Consider the following 21,513-nt stretch of genomic DNA (forward strand, 5'->3'; position numbering starts at 1 on the left):
GTTCTCACATTGATCTCCAAGTGGCTGTTCTCAATTTTGCTTAAATTGATTAAAAACAAGTTATCAGGCTAAAACAAAATAGAACATTCTTTAATCTGGGTTGTACCTTTTCAATCAAAACAGTTCACTATTTTTTTTTTTAAGCTGTTGAGGCAATTGATGAACATGAAGCAGAAGGAAAGAAGGCAGAGTACAGGACAGTAAAGCAGTTAATGATAGGAAAGTCTGAGAGACTGAATATGGCAGACCAATGTAAGTATGGAAAGAGAACAGTAAGACATCAAGAAGCTTGCTATTTAGACATATAATTTTCTTCTTTTGTGTGTGCGTGTGTAAATGATAAAGGGGAAATAGAATCCTCAGGTCTAAGCTATTGAAAGCTCAAAGCATGAGCAAAGCAAAGCAAAGCACCACCGGTAGAAATGGTGTCCAAAAAAAAGATGGAAGTAAGAGACGTGATGAAAGAAGATACGAAACTCAAAGAAATTATATGCATGCATGTTTATGTTTGAAAAGCCAGATAGAAAACAACTAAACAGAAACAACAAAAGAATGATTAGGAAAAGCTGTTCTTAATTACTAAAATAGAGTAAATTTGGAAGGGTTAAGAATTTTCATTGATATTTTCTGATACAAGCTGAGTAAACTAGTTCAAAAGGAGCAAGAATTTTTTAGGAGGAAGAACTTTTCACAATCTTTTTTTCCTGTTTTTGGCTGTTGTTTTTTTTTTCTTCCTGGTCTGGTATTTCTTAACTCTTTACCTTGCGTAGATTCAGAACAAATGCTTGCTATTTCTCTGCCTTGAAAGTCAACACAGCCACATTTTAATAGGAGCATTTTACGATACGTAGGGTTAATGAATGTTATTTGGTATAGAATCATGAAAGGATATACCTGATGGAAAGTCATTCTGTAATTAGATAAGGGTTATACTTATTCTTGAATGGAAACCTACTGCTAGCATTTTCTAAACAAATTCTTGCATGGCAAACTACTGGGAGTCTATCATCAGCACAATGTTTACCAAGAGCTCCCTGGAAACGCCCCAGTTGATTACTGGTGTTCAGGGTGAGGTTTAGAGCACAGTTCCTCATCTCTGGGCCTTGCTGTGTACCTGGTGGATGCAGCAAATGGCCACTCCTTAAGTTAGATTTGTAAAGGTTCTTTGCTTGCTTGAGATTTTCCCATGGAGTTAGCAAATAATTGGCAGAGCCTTTTATGTATTAGAAAAACCGCAACTCAAACCACATTTCATATACAAATTTTTCAGCTTTTCATCATGCCCATATGCACACTGTTTCTGCTATATATCTTTGTATTGATACTTCTGTGATCAGAAGGGGCGGTTTGATTCAGGTTTCAAAAACAGGGTGAGATTTTCATTTCTAAATGCTTGGGGATTCTTCATAATGAAAGGTTCTGTATTCTAAGAAGTTATTGTATAGCTAGAGCATTATATGCAATCATAAATCACTGAATTATATTGACATGTATAGGTATATTAGGTATAATCTGACTGTCCACATTTGAAGCAAAAAAGTAACAATCTACCCGTGGGCTATGTTGGAACTGTGAACACATAGCTATAAACATAATTTTCTTCTATCAAGAAAAACCCTGGGAAAATTTATACAGCTTTTAACCACAAAGATTTCAATAAGCCTTTGCTAAAGTTAACTCAAGATAACTGCGAGCTGTATGAGTTTCTATCCTGCAGGGACTTACCATGTCACACCACCACTGTGTAAGTGAGAGCAGTCTCCACAGAGCTGCTGCAGCCTGGCCTGCGCGAGGGTGGTGGGCATGACAGCCCTGGGGGGCTTCCCCAGCACATTGTCTGGTGCAGTTCTGATCTGAATGATACGGGCGCTCCTCAGGTCCAAGGGCAGGCTCTGTGGCTACTTACTGCATCCGTGAAAGAAATCATAAATGCTTATCTGAGAGAAGTGTAGAAATAGCAAATACGTATGCTATCTGTATAACAGATTGAAAAATTCTAAGAAAGAAATTTAGGTTAGCATTGCTGGTTTTAATTCAAAAGAGTCTTTAAAAAGATTGGAAATTCTGTTTTAGTTAGCACGTGTATTTACAATACTCGTTAATGCTGCCCCTGTAGCATAGAAAGAACAACCCAGGTGAACAGTACAAAGTGTATCGTACTTTGGGGGTCATTCATGCTTCTATTCCGTGATTTCTTGGTGATTGTGTGTAAGTTTGTTTTGAATTATTATTTGATTAAGACAGGACTTGCAATGATCTGGATGCCTTCTCAGCACTGAAGAGCTTACATACCTTGTAATTGCCTCTAATGTATTCCAATTTTTGTGTGCGTTTGTAACCATGACATCTGGTTCTTTGCCAGACTTTTTGGGTGGCATTGCTATGCGCTTCATTCTCAAAGTGCTGAGTGATACGGTCGTGAAAAATACCTTCTCTTTGCCCATAAAAAACCCCAATCTTATCAGAGATGTTAAAATTTATGCTAAGTCTATTCAGTGAAAGATAAATAGTCATCACTTGGAGAACTTGCTATGCAAGGCATGATCCTGCAATATGCTAGGCTCTTCCTAGATATTCTCAGCACCCTCAACTTTTAGTGAGTTGCCTGATGCTCAGCACCTTGTAGGATCTGGCCTCAGAGAAGGAGCATGAAAGGACCCAAAGCAAACTGGCAAACATTCAGCTGTTCGTTGTACAACTTTTCTTCTCTCTCAAAAGTAACAGTTCAAACAAAGGATTAATTTAAAAAGAAAAAAAATAATTAAAATTGAAAGAAAAGGAGGAAGGAGAATGTGTGAAAAAGAATGTTAATAACAGTATTTGAAGAGGCAAAGAAATTAGAAACATGAAAAACCTGATTTTTCTTTTAAATAACATTATGAAGATTGTAGATGTTGTTTAATATTGTCCTTGAATATTTTGCAAGTGGCACAACCACTTCATGAGATGCCAATTGCTGAAATACAGAGTTGTGATTTAAAGTGACAATGTCACCTTAGTTTTAGTCCAAGTGATGGATTTTGTTTTGAAATGGGTTATACCAAACCTAACATGGAGAGATGTGTTTGCATTTGTTTTAATTTCAATTAAAATTGCTCTGGTTAAAAACATCATCCCCGTAACTTTCTATTAAAATTTTATATCTTCTGATGTGAACTCAAATGGGCCTTACAAGATACCAAGTACTCAGGAACAGAGCTGATGCATCCAGATAGCCAAGACAGATGCCAAAAATCCCAAACTGTGTAGATTCGCTCTGGACATTTCTTTCCTTTTTAACTGAACGGCTATAAACAACGCAGACAAAGAGTTTTTAAAAAATAGAGGAGCATATTCTTAATAGCTTGCACCTGGTTTATGTGAAAAGTTAATATGGCATCCTGCAATACTGACAGATATCCCTTTCTTTTCATTTTTTATTATGACAAAATATAAAAATGGCAAGGTGGCGGAATAGGAAGCCTTAAGTCTTTATTTCATTGTTTTTTAAGTAGCAGATTGCATAGTAAATCAACTTAATTTACGTACCATGTTTATTGTTAAATTCTCCAGATTCATTAAAGCCCTGGAACTGCATTCATATAACAGAACACAACCGCTTTTCCTGGCTGTTTAATCCATTTTCAAGCTGCATACACCTCTTTGAATATGTGTTGAAGTAGTAGCCTCATTTGACAGGGAGATTTCATAAAGCTTTGAAGTGTATCATTAAAAGGGACACTGTCAATTTGAATTTTTTCAAGATGACCAATTTAAAAAAATATATCTTTTGAATGTTGGAGGGTTTTCTCTAATTCCTAGAAAATGTCTACATTTTTTTTTCCTCTGTAAATGTTTGGAAGCATCATTTAGAAGACCAGAGAATATTACTATCATAGCCATCATTATTAATTCTGAACACTTTCATATTCCCCCCCCCCTCACATCTTTTTCTCTAAGAGGAACTCAGCCCAGTGCATATAGCCACCCCGAGTCCTGTGAATCATTTTAGCATTATTCTAAAACTTTGAAACAGGACTTTACTACAACATTGCTTTGTCCCGTACACTGTGGTTATTCTCATTCTTCGACTGCTGCCTGTTGTTTGGAGAGGCTGGAGCTTTCCAACGCCTCTCTCCAGCAGACCCCTGCCTGCAGAGACCGCGCTGCCAACCAGCCTTTCAGTCGTGGGTCTTTGACAGACAAGCTCTGCCAGATGTAGCTGCCATGATTTCAGATATTCAGGCTCAAAGCTGTCCATCTTACAGTTCTGCTGGAAATTACTGTCAACCTACAGGGACAAGAGAGAGAAGCGTGTGCCTGTACTTGAGCCACCTACATTCACATTGCCTGTTAATTTAAACTGCCAGTGAAAGAGCCGTTGCCCTGATCTTCTGGACTGTCGATGGGATTACGATCTTCCAGCAGAGGGGCAGGGCATAAAGCTGGGAAGTGGTAACATCCAAAATTGCGGCAGCTTTGTACTTCAGTGTATGTGAGCCAGAGCACGAGCTACCTGCGCTAAGTAAACAGGAAAAAATAGAGCAAAAAAAGGTCTTTAATCTTTCTCAGCTACACTGCATGACAAGTTTTTAGAGGAGAAAGTGGCATTCAAGTTCCCAGTGTCCTTTTAATCACTCAGTGAAATATATCTTATTTTCCCAGTAAAGTTGTTAAACTGTGAATATTTTATTCAAGCGATTAAAGTTACTTTTTACTCTTACAAATTGGGCACAAATAGAGAAGGAACACTAAGTATGATAATATCTGACAGTTTATGGGAATGTGTTTCAAATTACAAGCAAAGCATGTGCGTGCACACATGAATACAGCTGTGGTTTCTCTTCAGCATTAGGTAATGTTCTTTCATAAAAGAAAGGAGTGAAGGCTCCTGCTATTCTGTTCAAAGGAAGGACGTTTATATGTTTTATATAGCACTCTTTATACTGCTGTGTTATGGTATGTAATATATTGGAAATGCTCGGTCTGCGATAGACCCCCAAAGGGTAGACATGTAGGTCTAAGAGATGAAAAAAATCAAAGACATGATCTCTTGACAGAATTATATAACCTTCTCACACTGCCTCTGAACTTCATTGAATCCTCGAGGTGACAGAAAGCTGGCAAGCTAAGTAGAAGCAGCTGCTTGTGATGGCATGCCTAAGATATATGATTCTAGTCAGTGTGATCAATGGCTGAACGCTCAACCGCCCAAGTCATTGATCACCACCATGACCCCAGCTCCTGTTAAGTCCATCAGGTTGCTGTGGAGGCTTTAAGAAGGAGGGAGTGGAAAACGGAAAGCAGGACATAAACAGCAAAGGGAGGAGAAAGACAGAGGCACGAGCCCTCCTCATAAAAGCTATTCAGGAAATTGCAAAGCTCATTACTATGTGTGTGGTACTTGATCACACTGAAGTTTTGCTTTAAGGTGCATACCTGAATAAATGCTGAGAAATGCTGTTCGGTACATAGTCTGGGATTGCCACGGGAGCCTGCCTTCCATGGAATTTCAATCAGGGCTAGGGAGCTAGGTTCTCCATGCTCCTTTGGCAGCCTCAGCTATAATATGCACATGCACATGCACCTTAGTTTTTATATCCTTTCCACAAACGGTCTTTAAAATATTGCATGTAATAAACAAAATATCAGCCCACAGTATATGCCAAATTTTGCCAAAGAAAGCAACAAGGATATAGTGTAAGCAGAGCGTTTATTATGTGAATGTGTAAAAAGGGTACAAGTGAGCTTTAGTAAATGTGTTCCACTCATACGCAAAAATAATTTAACAATTGAATTGTTTCACAAAAGGAACTATTTTAGTGCAGTTGCATCATGAAAAATGACTTTGTTAGAATGGCAGAACAGGTTTCCACATGCTTTAAGTCTCAGAGGATTTATCTAATTTTCTCAGTTCACTAATAAAAATATCTTTTACAGCTTTTAGCTACAAAACTTGGAAAACTCAAATGGGCTGCAAAAGGCCAACTGGGTTCCTTCTACGGGTTCCTTGCATGCATCCTGTCATTACCAAAGATGCTCCCAGTTAAACCTTAGCAGTTTTTCTGCTACCCTTCATTGGGATAGTCCAGCTTTAGTATAGGACAGAATTTAAATGCACTGAAACTGCATACATCTCATTGTTGATACAGTAAGGAATGCCAAAAGAGAATTCAGTTCACTCCATCAGAAGTGGGAATAAAAACACTTTTTCCACTAAAGTAATCATACATGAATGTGAATATACACAAGGGGCCTGATCCAGAAGTAAAAGTCTCTCCCAATAACTTGGAATCTGGATTTAGTCCAAAGAGCAGATCTGTTGAACAAAACCAGTACATTTTGCATTGGCGCTTTTAAGCATGGAAATGCCCTAGAAAGGCAAATGTCTTTGAGGCTATTGTTTAATTTAAGGTTAGATTTGTTTCACAGGGCTCTATTCTGAAGTAAAAATAGTCTCACATATACAAATTGTTTAGTTTCATATAATAAAAAATTATATGAATCTCAGCTACTTGCATTTAGTATTCATGATGCACCAATTAGATTACAAGACTTGAGCTTAGAGCCAAAGTGCTCAAAGCAGAAGAGAAGATTAATTTCCGTTTTCACCAAGAGAAAGCCACATCCCTATTTGTTGTATTATTCTGATGCATGCATTAATATTTCTTTTGTTTTCATTTTCACATATTTCCTTTAATTATATAGCAGTGGGACTATAAATATAGCCATTAGTAAGATATAATTTCCAGGTACATAGAATCAGAGGAAGAGATGCTTTCTTTGTCCTGGTGCAAATTGGGAGTACTTCCAGTGGTACCGTTGGGATTACAGTATTGTAAAAATGAGACAGAATTACATTTTTAATATTCCTTCCTACCATGTCTTCATATCCTCATCTCCAGGTCCGAATGCTCTTTGATTTTTGAGCACTTCTAAGTCAACAAAGATTCATTGTCATGGTGATAACTGTTGGATAACACTGTCATGAAAATAACTGAATTAACTGGTTAGACTACAGTTCCTTATTTCATTATGTGACTGGGATATCGAGCAGTCTCATTTTTCTTAGTGCAAAACACGTAATAGTTTACACAGCAAATTCTTTCACTGTGACATACATTGTTTTGAGGTTTGAATGAAGGGCAGTAGTAAACCTAACCATTTTACCTACAAAGATAAACGATCTATTCAGTTCGTTTACCTTCACCTCTAGTGAGTGCATACATTTGCACCTGCATAAAATATGGTGTTCAAATCCAAATTTAGTATACATTTAACATATACTTCCACTACGTTTTTTTGTGATTGCATCTTTGATCTCAACATGCAGACCTTTGATCATGTCAGTTCTGCACATCTCAGATATTCTTTATGGGATTTCATTGAATTCCCCAGTCCAAAAAAGGCCTCTTTTGCATTCAGTTTTAGAAATACTATATCAGGATGATTTTTTTAGAAAAGTTGTCAAAGTTGATCTCACATACTCCACCTATTCCAGATGTTATTAGATGTGTTTGTCAGCAAAACCACCTGCCATCACATTTCTGACCTGGGTAGATCGCTGTCTCACTCTTGTAAGAGTACTTACTCTGGGCTTTTCTGTTACATATTCCCACCATCCCTCTCCATTCAGTCCTGTAGCTTAATGAGTTTGACAGAAATCCCCTCTGTTTTTATCTTAAAGGCAGACAAAATAATGTGCATGTCATTTTGCTTGAAAGTCACAACACCTATATGAATTTTTTTTGAAATTGCATTTCCTGCAGCAGAAATGGGAGCACAGTCAGTTGGCCCAGAGGAACTCCTAGACACACACAGCTGGATAAACTCCTGCTGTTCACTTTTGTCTTGCCTGTAGGCATTTTTTAACAGTTTTCGGTTCAAGTGCACTTTTACCTCTTGTTTAATTTTAATTTGTCTAACAACATAATAATACCTTTAGGGAGTATTAAGGCTACAGGAAGAGCATACACAAATTCTGTATATACATATATGTATGTATGTGTGCGTGTGTGTACAGCATACATAAAAACTGAGCAGTGCCTCCTCTGTAGTAGTCCCACTCTCCAGCTTGGTTAAGCTGTAAAAAAAAAAATAATGGTCACTTGCATAAACAAGGAAAATGGACTCTGTATTGATTAGGCTTTATAGAAAGGTTCTTTAAACTCGAGTAGCTGAAACTAAGCGGTTAGAGAACTGAGCAGAAATTGCTCCAAGCAATATACCAAGCAGGGAGTCTTCACCCTGGGGAGAGGGAGAAGCAGAATGTGTTGAGGCCCTAGAAGTGGGAATCAAAAAAATGAAAGTCTGGAGAGTTTTACTCAGCTTTTGAATTTTCCTGTCATGCTACCCTGTCTCTCTGTCACACAAATTTCTCCCTTCTTTGGCAGCCATATGAAAAATGGAGCTGCAGCAGCTACTGGTGCCAGACTCCATGTCCTCTTCTTGAGGCAAGCCATTCAGGCTTCAAAGAGCCAGGGTCAGGGGAAACGGGTGGTTTTCCCAAGGAAATGTCTTCTCTGGTGGATCAGGAGGAGGCTCTGTGATGGATGCCAGGAGCGCAGCACCTCTTGGAGAAGGCGCCTTCAGAGAGCAGGGTGGTGCTGGGCAGTGGGAGGATGCCAGGAGCTCTCCTGGTGCCAGGGGCAAAAGGAGACCCTTTTGGGGTCAGCTTTTGGAGGTTATAAAAAATGTAGTTTATTATACTCAAAATGAGGGAAGGGGTGGTGTTAGGTTAAAACAGAGACTAAGGAAAAACTTACTTGGAGAAGGAATGAAAGAGGGGGAGGAGAAAAACTATTACTGAAAATTAAAGGCGACCCATGGCAAAAATTTGTAAACTGCTGATAAGAAACCTAGTAAGAACTGTGTCCCCCATATAGAACTGCCTGGCATGCCTTAGTTTAGAGATTACATTGTATTATACTCTATTGTACCCTGCGGAAAGCACACCCTCACCAAAAAACTGTTTGAAAATGTTTAACTTTCAACTATTACAAATGAGCACAAACAGGTAAAGTGCTTCATAAAGTTTAAAATACTTTATCTCTAATAACTCTGCTTTTTTTGTATAGGTAATTTATTCCTAACATTTCTTGGGTAGGTCTTTCATACAATCCTACACAGGAATCAAAAGGATCGGAAAATATGTTCCAGATCTGGAATATTTATACTGGAAATGTACATAAATAATCCCAAATATAACAGCCTTTAACTCAGTTATATTTCATAAATTCATAAAATTAACAAATTAAACAGGAATGTGAACTGAGGAACATATAATAACTCTGTCCATTTCCATATTTTCTGATCATTTCTGTTCCATGCATCTTTCCTCATATGGTCTTTGAGCCCATAAAGAATAAAGTCAAATTTCCTCTCTTCTCTACTGCAGTAAAATCCCACAAGGTCCAAAAAAGCATCCTCTAATGACAAGGCACTGTTCTGTGGGGGGGGTTGCAATATCTTTTACGAAAGTCTCCAGTTTATAAACTATTAAAACAAGGAATATATTGTTTGACATAGATTTCCAGTTGTATATGGCATAGATAATTTCAGCTCTATAAAATTATTATTATAGACTATGCACCGGATTCTCAGCTGGTGGAAATCAGCACAGCTCTTCCCATGTTATATGAAACCACTTTTAAATGAATTGTTTAAGTGGAATAAGTTATACTACAAGCATTTTGTAATATTTAGCTATGCATGGATATTGGATTTTTTTAGATACAAAGTTTTGGAGGGTTTTTTTATTTTAATTTTAGTACAGAACTGCAAACTCTGAACTTTAAATGATCTTTGCATTCTCTATGGCACAAATGTTGTTTGGACACATTATTAAAACTTATAGTGTATAGTTAGATATAAAGCTTATATTATATATACAAAGCTGCAGGGAAATACCTATTTTAAACTACTGGGACCAGCCCTGCAAACATAAATAGTTTTCATTTATAAGGTTAGACACATTGATTTCAAAGGGTATATGTGTACATCTTCAGAAGTACTGATGTGAAAAAGCATTGTAGATTCAGTAAGGTGTAGCTTCTCCTTCAGAACCCTAAAAATATAGCAACTTCACTGATGAATTAGGAGACAGTGCTGTCATGTGACATGGGCCCACAAATGTTAGGCTTCAGCAACTCAGCTGGAAAAGTCTCCCCAGATCCTCAAGAGGCATCCCATGTAACATGGACTTTCATGTTATACACGATCAGATCCCTTGCCATGTATGAAAAGCATACTGGGCAGATTTTTTCCTGTTTTTTCCTACTAAGTCAAAGCTTTTACAGTTTTTTAGTATGTTGAGTTATGGAGCCTCTAGAAAAGCTGCTATGGCTCACATGGAGATAAACCACAGAGAGTGACTTCATATTGCATGGCCGGGGGGCTGATGGGACTTTGTCATCACTGACAAGATGCAGAGTGGCTCTGACTCTGACTCCATTATACCTCTCTGGGACAACAATGGCCCAAGTCAAATCTGTACTTATCCAGGGTTTCCAAAAATCTTTAAGGCAGCAGTAATCTGGGACCGTATGAAAATGAGCTGTGATAGTTTATTACGTGTGAGCCGATGAACAGCTATGAAAAATGCATGTAGAAGCAAAAAGCAGTGTATTTTCTTTAAAGCAAAAAAGCAAAACCAACTAATTGATTATTTAAAGACAATTTGCAGAATTATGTTTTAAAGCCTTATGTCTGTAATTCTTTCCTATATGTCTGACTGTAGTCCAATCTAATTCAATCTATCTAATGCATTTCTAACATGTTTTTCACCATAGAAGCTAGGCACCATTAGGAACTTATCTCTGTTCCCACTTCACCTTGGTGGTGACGTGTTTTCAAACCAGACGATATTTTATGGCAGCAATATCAAGACTTCCCATAACCTGAATTTAGTAACCCCCGTGTACTTTTAGCTTCCTGACTCTTATTACTGTCTGCATTTCAACATGGAGTCCCCAGTATCTGCTCATCACTCCTAATTACTTTTATTTTAGCCTATGTTCTTGATTTCTGGGCCAAGAAGTTTAAAGAACTATGATGTACTCTGACGAAGCATTTAATCAGGGTTGAGTAATCAAACAAAAAGCTTTTCAGGGCAGGGTGGAATATGGGAGGAACCGTATTGTCTGCCCGATTATTGTGTTTCCTGTTCTCAGCCCTGAAAGAGTTCCTGCAGGGACCAGAAGACCTGCCCACAGCTTGATGGGAAGAGTTCCCGAGGAAGTAGAAGCCATGCAAAAAGGGAGTGGTGGCAGAAAATAACATAAAATCAGTGAAGTAGGAAAGATTTAAAGTATACACACTTTTCATCTCCTAAAGCCTTTGTCATCAGGGTGCAAAACTCTCTAGAAATATTTGTGGCTGTGGGTGAGGGGCAGGGGAAACCTAGCCATTAATTCCTGAGAGGTGTTATCAGATGCATCAGGGTTTGGCTGTAAATTTGACTACATTGCTGTGGTGCACAGAGAAATGAGTGAGGAAATATCTGATTAAAGTGTACATTGCTGCTGAGGCAACTGAATGTTGCCATAGCAATTGAGATGAAATGTGCAAAGAAGTGAGATAATTAAATCTAACCCCTTTAGTAGTTTTGATAGTCAATGCACTGCCAATAGGAAAAGTTATCTACAGTGTTAAAGATAAAACATATTCCTCGTGGAAGCACTCCTTGCTGGTGTTTTGTTGCTCTCTTTCTGAATGCATTGCTTCAGGTAGCTAATTTGAATGTTCTCTTTAATAATCAAATGCAGTTTTGACCTTGGTCTGTAACAGCCTAGAACTTCTGCTGACTTATTGTATCATGGGAACTGTCTACACAAAATATCTAGAAAGCTTTTATTCCCCCCTTCCTCTGTGTGCAGTACAGTAAAGCCTGGGCTGTCATCTCAAAGCTTACAGTTCAATAATATCTAGAACGTGCTGCCCTCTTCAGGAGCTAGCGATTAAAAATAGGCAATTTTGTTTATTGATTCAGAAACTGTAGTGAGCAAACAGGAATTACAGAACTGAGTAAGTTGGTTTTTTTTTTTTTTTACATTTGCAATGCCAGTGTCAGAGGCACTGAAAGTAGCTGCAACATTAATAGACAAATCTGATTTTGAAAGAGGAAATAAACAAGTTGTTAGCATTTCTTAAACAAAATTTGAGAACTGGTTGGTCATACTCACATCCACTTAGATTATTTATTTCGACTAGTGAAAGCAAAATCTAGGAGAAGCCTTGACTCACTTCTAAAATAATAATTCTGTATTCTGTATACCAGCAAATAACCTGTTATTAAAAATTATTTGTGTCCAGAAAGAACTCATGCATTAGCTGTCACACTAAACTTAGTTTACTTTCAGCTGCTTTGCTCATCTGAATCCATGTAAGGATTTAAGCCATGATTTAGCAGAACATTAAGACATACACTTAACTTTAAGCACAAACATTCCTGCAGTGACTTCAGAGGGATACTCGTGTGAAAGTATGGAACAACTTGTGTTGTCCGGGTCGGAAGGCCTGCATACATGGCTGATAGGTAGGCGACAGGCCCACAGTTTTCAGTTCCTATCTTACAACATTGAAAGTCATGTGTGGAATCTTAGTAATTAAGCAGTTAAAAACTAGAGGCAAAATATACCCTTTTGTGAATGTAATTCCTTTTGAAGTCAATGAGAACTTTTGTTCATTCATGAAATGGTGATACTTTATTGGTTTACAAATAGCTTTGGAAAAAAATTATGATGGCTTTGTGGCAAGGGGACTCAAAAGCTGTGTGGAGGAAAGGCAACTACTACTTTGCTGGAATGAATGGATTTTTTATGCAACAGTCCTGAACAGTCAGTGGATTAATGATTACCTCACCCAAACAGCACGGTTTGCAAACTGTGAGGGCTGAGGAGCAAAGATCCCTGGGAAGGACGCAGAAGCCAGTGGTTTGTGGGAACTTGGCCCGACTGAAATGGATGTTCAAAGGTTTGTTTGAAGCTTACGTGAAATGCTGTTTCTTTGGCTGAGGGGGACCCTATTTTCCTGCATTTCATAATCTCACATGAAGCACCATACAGAAGATGTAGCCCACAAAGAATGGAGCAAAAGTGGCTTTAAGCCATCTCTGTAGATGCTCAGATTCAAGGCTGGATACAGGCCAATGAATCTCCACATAAATTAGAGCAGCCCTCAGGGACTGTTCTAATTTACATTAGCTTTATCCAGGCTCCCTATATCTTGTGCTGTGCTGCAACCTAGATTAAGTCTGAATTTCTGCAGCACTGAACACCCTGGAAACTCCCTTTTTGCCCAGGGTAAACTCCTTGAACGGAAATAACTGCTGTACTGTACCGGGGAATTCTTCTCTATCTGGACACTCCCTTACCTGTAAATACCTGTATTTCATCCAGCAGTATATGCAGTCATGGTGAGAACCTGGAATCAATCTATCATTTATTTTAGTTTTTTAGTTTTCCTCTTTAAAGCTAATAGCCCTACCTAGAGATCACCATTTTTTTTCTAAGTGGTTTGTGACTGTATCTCTTGGTTATAGTAACATTTTCTAAACATAATTTTTAATTGAATTCCTTAATTCTCTCCATTGCATGTTTCCTTTAGGATTTAGTTTTCTCAAAGAATGAAAATAGTTGAGAATAACAAGTGGGGTTTAAGTGTTGTCCTTTCTTTGGCATAAAACTGTTTTACCTCTCAAAACTATGTACGAGACAGATGATAGGCTGGTTCCGTACCTAACCCTGGCCACTTCAGCAGGAGTAAAGTTGTATTCTGTGTGAGAAATGATTGCGGAATTTAGCCTATTGTCCTGAGAACTTTTTATTCTCGAACTGCACAATTGGGACATATAGCACAAGATGTTATAGAAAAGTTAAAATCCTCTCTGTGTAGAGATTGAGTGATCACTCTCTGCTCAGCCTTTAGTTGAAGGAACTGGTAGCAGCGATTCATTTCTTTCTAAAGAAAACAGAATAGCTACCATGTCAGGTATAAAACAGACTGAAAGGGATAATAGAAAAGAAGGGAGAAAAGAGAGTTAACTAGTCACCGTGCTTTCATTTCCACATCACAGTTAAAGCATGCTGATGAGGTGTGTGGTGTACTTAGCACTTCCTCAGTACCCCAACTCGAACCATTGCAAACTTACAACCCATGAGCAATATTTTTCTAAAGCAAAAGGCAAAGGCTGATTAATTATTTTAATATCCATGAAAAGATTTTTTTAAAAAATCATAATACAAATTTCTCACTGAAGAAAGAAGAAAATCTTTAACACTTCATTGACAATTGTCTCTTCTCATCTTAACCCTTTACGCGCATGCTGCTTTCTCCCACTCCATAGCAGAGTGACAGCAAGCCCACGGTTTTATTTTCAAAAGCACAATCACAAGCTGGATGCCAAGATCCTATGTCTGTATTTTATGAACACTACGCAGATAAATTCCAGCTGGCATGCAGTTCTAAATACAGATATGCACAATAGCCTGTGCTTTTTCTAATCCAGTACCTGCTAAGTACATGTAATATATACTCAGAACTGCATTAAACTATTGATCTATGATTTGAACACATATTTTCATTTTTTGTTTTGATGCTGATGCATTATTTGGCAGCTAGAATCCCTGCAGATAAGAGTATAATAACTAATAACATTTTCTTTGCTTTCTAGGGTCTTTATGGCAGAATGATGAATTCCATCTTTTCCAGAATGGTAAGCAGAAAGCTATTTCTGTTTCTGATAACAAAGAACATAAGGTAAATTCTTGTAAGAAAAGATTGCCAAATTGCTTGAGAAATAACTGTACTGTACAATTTCATAATTATATGGCTTATACAGCTGAAAATATTTGAATATTCAAATCCTGTAAGCTACCTGGAAAAGATTTGCAGAACAGTATGCTAATTATTCAAAAGAAAATAAGTTAGGATTTAACATCCTTGTTAGAAACGCTGCTGACGCCAGAATGCTCAACTTTTAATTTTTCTTAACAATTTATTATAATGTATAAATTCCCATAAACATAAACACATTGTTCTATCAGTGAAGAACATAAATATCTCTCCTCTTTAGGCTGAGAAAGGGCGAGTTCCATAGCATGCATTACTATTTGAATTGTATAAAATTGATCTTTATTTATGTTTCACTAGGGCTTTGCTGTATCTGTGAATTTAAAAATATGTAGTTTCCAAACGTAGACATCACTTCTGCAAGCTATCATGTTGTTTAAAAAAGATGGTTTCATTTGTCGTTCTTTTTTTTTATGGCTGAAAAAGGCAATATTTATTTTGCCCCTCGATCATAACATCTTTACAATCAAATAAAAAGAAAAATTCATCATACTGTATGTGTAAAGGTCATCCTAAAATAACACTTCTGAGCAAACTGTACCGAATCCTATGAGTACGTCGCTACGGAGAAATGCTTTCCAACAGGTCTTGGGCATTCACTTTACAAAAAAAAAAAAATCTTTCCCACTACATAAAAATGTAGTCTGAAATCAACCTAAAACCATCATGAAGTGAAACTACTGTTAAAGTGGAAAGAAATATTACTCGAAAAATATCCCATCGGAGCACAAATTCTGACTTGAAATGTGACTGCTTCTTAGTGTTACACTTGAAAGATCTTCCATCTAATCCCAAAAGGAACTCAAGACCCTTTAAAAAAGGAGATTATTCATAAACTTCAATGTGTAAGAGCTTAAAACAATGATAGATTTAAAATACGTGGGACTGATTTTTTGTGGTCTTTGATAGAAACAATATCAAAGTTGCCTGTGTTCAAGAAAACCAATAGCAAAATACAAGTTTTCTGATGAGCGTTAAGAATGATGACTTGATTTCTGATGAACATGGAAGGTTAGTTGTTCTTTGAAACTTTTTTCTAGGAAAGTAAAACCTGCAGGTGAAGCTGTTTTGAAACATGTGGGTTTGACCTGTAGATCTGGTCATCTGATAGCAACAGTGAGGTCTGCTCTGGCAAAGTCTGTAATGTATTTTTACCTGACTGCAACAGGAGGTATTTCTGAAGTATCAGGGTTGAGGATCCTTTAGGGGCGTATCTGTGATTAAAGAGAGGGAAAAGTCATGTTGAACTATGGGAGGAAAAAAAGTTAAAAAATAAAGAACAGTCCAAACAGGCATGAGAACTACATTTAACCTCCTTCATCCACAAACATAAAAATGTTCAAGAAGAACTCAAGAGTAATTTTTAATCAAAAATATTAACTATGTGACAGGTAAGTATGTTTGGGATTAAACCGTCAAAGGGCCTGTCTCTTTTGTGTATATTTGCCTATTAGCAGTAGGTACTTGGCACAAGGATCGTATGCAGGTTGCAGCCACGGACAGACACTTGCACTGCATACACCCTTTTCTGCAATGTTCATTAGGCAATAATATTGTCAAAGGTAAGTGTTTACCAGCAGCTTTAGTCTAATTAAAACCATTTTAGCCTGAGGCTGATCTTGTGAAGAAGGCTTGGGGGAAGGGCAGAAGAGAGACACAACATTTCATTTTTCATGAAAACAAATGTATTCAGCCAGTATCCTGATTTGAGGTAATTTATAATTTGCATGTTAAGTGAAATTATAATTATTTTTATTTTGAGGCCAACTGTGTGATTTACACTATAAGCGAAGAAGATAGGACAAAGGCTTGGACCTTAAGGGTTACTACAACAAAGACAGTAATAGATTATTTTGGGGAAAATTAATTTTTATATGTATAACCATGTACACCTCAATGAATTTTCCCTGACTTCCTCGGGAATACAGGGTTACTCTGCTGATTATGGATTTCCTTTATGCAAATAGTAATTCAAATATAAATATATTTTCAAGTTGGGTGTCTTTTGTTTAAGGACTAGGAAACTGAGCTTCCTCATATTACTCCCTTTCAATGTTGCAAGGCTTTTTTAATCCTAAAACCAAGATAAATATCACAGAAGAAAATAAATTGTTGAATATAATTAATATCACTTTAAGAAAATACACTTTCCTTCTCATTTCTAACTCTAGCTGTGCTTAATGAATAAAGATTAAATACACATTACTATGAACAGTCACAACATCTAGACTTTCATCTTAAAATGGACTTTTTTCTATGTGTGTTAATGCATGATCTGTTATCTCAAATTATTCCTAAATATGTAACATTTAGTGGTAGCATTTAATTAAATATATAACCATTTTGTCACGAAATTTTAATTCCATGACTTTCAATATATGGCAAATCATGTTAGATAAACTGAGAATATAAAAGACCCGCTAACATACATGGAAGACCATCACAGCTAAAAACTGAAGACGACAAAAAGTAGTTCTCACTTTCCTCTCAATTAAAACTCTGTGCAATTATTCTTTTAGATTATAGATCTCTTTTGGGATTCTGGTTACACAGAACTTTTTGGTTCATTTCACAGGAATAATATTCATCTTAATTAGCAAAAACAATTGATGGGCTTTTCTCTTTTTTACAAGAGGGAGTTCACTCGGTGTACTGATTACAAGTAGTAGATTATCCTGATAAATGAAAAGTTCTTGTCTTTCTGAACAGCAGCTGAATATGTTATCTGTCTTCAGCCTTGTAGCTTCTTTGTTAGACATCACCTTGTTGAGACAGAATGACTTACTTGGTAAGTGGTTGACCCGATTTTTTGTCTGGCACCCTAACATTGCTGGGCATTATGCCAAGCTAGATTCTGTAGCTATTTATGACTGCATTCAAGGTTCAACTATGCAAATCACAACTATTAGCCAAAAAAGCATAGCAGATTTGTTTTTTAAATATTTCCATAGCTCACAAGGTCAAAGCATTTGTTTTCACAATTTTAAAATATAGTTTTGTAAGTAATGATCAGTAATGTTTAAAGAGATTGTCACCTTCTAACATTTTATTTAGACTGAATTAGACAGAACATAAACATTTTTCCTCATGTGCTACAAAATAATTGTATGGAGCACAGGAAGAAGAGACATGAGCTGAAGTGAAAAAATACGTATCATTTTATCTGTTTCTGAACAGCTTATCGGCACCATACTGAATTATTAGAATAAAATAAAAGGAAGATGAACTATGACAAAGAAGTCTTTGGAGAGTGCAGTCTTCCTCCTGAAGGCCACCCTGATGAAGCTGGCTGCAGGGAGCTGCAGAGGACAAGGCTCAAATGCCTGCCCTGCCCGCCACCTGGGCAGCTCCACATTGCCTGCACAACGTCTGCTCCTAGCTGGTGTGAAATCACCAACCCAATCCCTAGCCAGTATCTAGTCACAAATATTTTTGCCTCTGTCAAATGACAGATTTCCCAGACCTAAATCCATCCAGCACCTTTTTGGTGGGTTGTAGCTGCAGGCAGATACAGGGTGCAGTGGCCCTCTAGACCCGTTCTGGCACACGTGCTGAAACTGCGGTGGTTTGCTGGGCTTCAGCTTGGGAGATTTCTGTTGGGTTTGGCATTGGTTCCTAACCCTCCACCCCCCATTCCCATGACATTTGAGCAACACCATGACTGAAAAGTAAACCTTGTGCAACCTCAAAAGGAGTTAGCGCTACAGAAGTTCTTGGGGTTGGGTTTGCCATTTGCTCTGCATGTTGTCCAGTATCAGTCCTGATGTGAATCCTTTAATAATCATATACACAGACTGCCCTGGTCACTATCATCCTACAGATTAGCTGTGGATTTGTCTCGTTCTTTGAAGTAACAGAGAAAACATGTTAACAGAACTAGCAAGGGTGTATGTTATATAGTAACTGTGTCTACAGAAAATCAAAATGTGATTTAAATACATATAAAATGATCACTCAAAAGCAGAACTTGAAAAGAGGTGGTGAGCACAAGATGTTGCAAGAAAGATTTTAAAAAGACATGTATCTCTACCATATACTAATTTCAAGACAAACTTAACACAAGTATTAATAAACCTTACCAATGTATCAACAAGCTTATCTATAAAAAATACACAATTAAAAAATAATGATTCTATTCACCCAACACTTAAAGATTCTTTGGCAATATAATACAAATAGGGAATAGATAATATGTAATATGTAATATGCAATATAGAATATAGTGAGATGGGTATAATAAGAATATATTATAGACTATGTACAGTAGACAATATAGTAAATTGAGACATTTCCTTTTAGAGAAAAGGGAAGTAGATGTAAATATGAGCAGTGAGGATCTGTTTTCTAATACAGATTTGGGCATACTTTGGATTAGGACCAAATTTTGTGACAGAATCCAATGTGGCAGCACATGTTCCTTCACCAGGTGAGCATCCTTCACTAACACCAAGCATGGATAAAGATTGCTTAATTTATTGACTGTAACATGAAATAATTAACAAGGCTGAACCTCTGGTTCAGAGTATTTCTTTGTCTGAAATCAAGGATTAACATTAAAAAAAATAAAATAAAACAGTTATCTGTTTTAACAGTTTGCCTTATCAATCAACAGTTTTCTTTATAGTTGTGTTGTGGTTTACCCCAGCTGGCAACTAAGCACCACGCAGCTGCTCGCTCACTCCTCCATCCCCCTGGTGGGATGGGGAGAAGAAGTGGAAAAAAAAAAGGCAAAACTCACAGTTGGGATAAGGACAGTTTAACAGGGCAGCAAAGGAAGAGGAAAATAACAACAACAGTACTAATAAAAGAATATACAAAGCAGATGATACACAATGCAATTTGTTCATTGCCCAGAACCCAATTCCCAGCCCGTCCCCGAGCAGCAGCCCCTCATCCCTGGTCAGCTGCCCCCTTATATACTGAGCATGACATCATATGGTATGGAATATCCCTTTGGCTAGTTTGGGTCAGCTGTCCCGGCTGTGTCCCCTCCCAGTTTCTTGTGAAAATTAACTCTATCCCAGCCAAAAACTAGGACAAGTTGTAAGAGAAAAAGCATTTTTTTAAGCTTCTACTGTCTAAGAAAAACAATCTGAGTGTGAGCTAATGGTGGCTGAGTGTAGTTTTCATTTGTGAGACACTTTTTATTCACCACCTGAGTTTTGTGGGTTGTAGTAAAAGAAAGTGTTTCAGCAGAAGTGAAAGAATTGCAGGAGAAATGATGTGAATGAGCGCAGAATAAAGCCAATTAAGACAAATTAATTGGTCAAAGTCTGATTTCTCTGTTTTAGTTACCATTCACTCAGAGCAGAAGGAGGACTCATTGATCTTAGTAGAGTTCTTCCCTTATGAACGGCAGGACTGAGACTGTAGGGCTTCCCTGAATCATCTATAAGACTGTCTCCCCAAACTTCTCCCAACAAAGTGTGAAAGAGCCTTCCAACAAAATAGGGAAAATATATTAATGTGGGACAAAAAATAAAAGTTGAATTAGGAATATGGAGATTTTCCATCAAATTCATAGGGTTTGTACAAAGAAGTAGATTTTGAGCCTTATTAATACAATACAAAGCCCTGGAATTTATTCATGGTTAAATTTCTGTGCTTTAGCCAATCCTTTTTTAAAGAGTCCCTTCTCCAACAAAAGACACAGAGCACTGTGTTATGGCAAACACTAGTAACTCTGTCCACAGTCAAATCTAAATAATACTTAAGAAACTAAATCCAAAACATTAGCAATAAAAATACTTAGCATGTATTTCTTTCCTGGGAGCCTACATGGAAATTGAATTCCACTGAGCTGCACTTACACAGAACAGAATTCAATTAAAAAAAAAATCCGCCTGGATTCCATGCTGTGAAAAGCCCTTGTGAATTTATTTTACGGACTTCGGGTGTGGAGCCTGGACATAGTTTTATTTTATTTTTTAATGGAATCAGTCTTAATGTCTAAGGTTATTGTTTACTTGCCTCTGCTGCATTTTTCACATACAAGCCAACTGAGGACAACTCGTTATTAAAGAAGTCGGCAGGTGTCCTGTGCTCTGAAACATATTAAATAAAGAACTCAACGGGGTCATGTTGACTGTAAGCTCCACAAAGAAATTAAATAATGAAGACAGAAGCTCTTCAACAAAGACCAGTTCTGCATAAGTAAAACATGTCTTGTCAGAAGATGGAAAGTTCTCCTACAGATTTTTACTAGAATCTCTATTTTGGTATTTTCTGAAAACAGGCAGTCTCTAGATTTTAGACACTTAAACTTTCTGACCTGAGTCTTATGCACTAGAGAGTGGTTGGAATGGCAGGAACTGAATAGTCAAAACCTGCCCCGCTCCACATAGCTTCACTGCTCAACAAAAGAGCCATTGCAAAAAGACCTCGTTATCACTCTGAAGTTTGTTGAATTGTCTTACCCATGTCAATATTAATATGAAATAGCTCCGGGAAATACAAAGAAAAGAGTAGAAAAGGGTCCATTGTATTTTTAGTTAATATTTTTCTAATGTATGAAGCCTTCCAGCCACAGAAACATTTAAAATACAATCCCCTTTGAGATTTAAATGTATTTTGGGATAAGGTAATTTTAAATCACATTAGGAAGGTTCAAACCCAATATAAATACAGTTTTGAACTTCCCACTTATTCTGACTTGCTGAGTAATTGCACCAGACAAATGTTTTT

The 21,513-nt window shown here is 37.2% G+C and overlaps 1 protein-coding gene across 1 annotated transcript in view; it reads left to right on the forward strand.

Moving 5' to 3' along the window:
- Positions 1–21,513, forward strand: part of ADGRL2 (adhesion G protein-coupled receptor L2) — a 394,446-nt gene that overhangs the window by 199,991 nt on the left and 172,942 nt on the right. Inside the window, exon 3 of the mRNA XM_075759768.1 lies at positions 14,651–14,692. The gene's annotated coding sequence lies outside the window, so the exon portion shown is untranslated. The remainder of the gene's footprint in view (positions 1–14,650; positions 14,693–21,513) is intronic.

Source organism: Balearica regulorum, chromosome 8, assembly GCF_011004875.1.
Source record: "Balearica regulorum gibbericeps isolate bBalReg1 chromosome 8, bBalReg1.pri, whole genome shotgun sequence".
Classification (NCBI taxonomy): domain Eukaryota; kingdom Metazoa; phylum Chordata; class Aves; order Gruiformes; family Gruidae; genus Balearica; species Balearica regulorum.